The following is a 925-nucleotide window of genomic DNA, read 5'->3' as shown; positions in this document are numbered from 1 at the left end:
TATATACTTGTCAAAGTGTGTATGTGTGCGTTTGTGTGTGTATTTGAGCTTGTGCGAGTTTGAGTATGTGCATATACAGACTTAAAAACACACACAAATATATATATAATATATTGAAAATGAATTTCAATCTTGCTTGCTTGCAATGTTACACAGCTGAACAGCTGCATAATGGGAAAATAACATGAATTAAGGTTCTCCTGAAATTCTTTTATTCTTTTATTTTTATTTGTTTCAGACATTTGTTTGTGGCCATGCTGGAGCACCGCCTTTAGTTGAGCAAATCGACCACAGGGCTTATTATTTGTAAGCCTAGTACTTATTCTCTCGGTTACTCTTGCTGAACTGCGAAGTGACGGGGATTTAAACACACCAACATCGGTTCTCAAGCGATGTTGGGAGACAAACACACACACACACAAACACACACACAAACACACACACACACACATACACCTCACACAGACACATATACATATATACGATGGGCTTCTTTCAGTTTCCGTCTACCAAATCTACTCACACGGCTTTGGTCGCCATACACGCGCACCCATGGCGTTGGGCAACTTTGTATACGATTCTGATGATTCCGGTTACATTACAAATCAGGCTGAAGAGGAATGGACAATCGGTAAGATGTGTTAAATCCGAAACCGGTACCTGTTTAATAATGTTTTTTTTAGGTGATTTTAGATGTCTTGCCCGCTTACGTTTTGGTATGCTGCTATATTTCATGTTGAGAGCAATTAGGTCTTAATAGACACAAGATGTGATCTATTTCTAGCACATCAATTGTCCACGTTAGTGGTCAACGTTATTTTTAAAAATGTACCTTAATCCCCTGAGATTGCAGATATTATTTCTGAATCTCTTTGATTCTTTAGATGTGCTGGCCTCCTGATGATTAATCGATATTAATTAATAT

The sequence above is a fragment of the Octopus bimaculoides genome, chromosome 3 (assembly GCF_001194135.2).
Source record: "Octopus bimaculoides isolate UCB-OBI-ISO-001 chromosome 3, ASM119413v2, whole genome shotgun sequence".
Taxonomy (NCBI): domain Eukaryota; kingdom Metazoa; phylum Mollusca; class Cephalopoda; order Octopoda; family Octopodidae; genus Octopus; species Octopus bimaculoides.
This window is presented reverse-complemented; position numbering follows the sequence as displayed.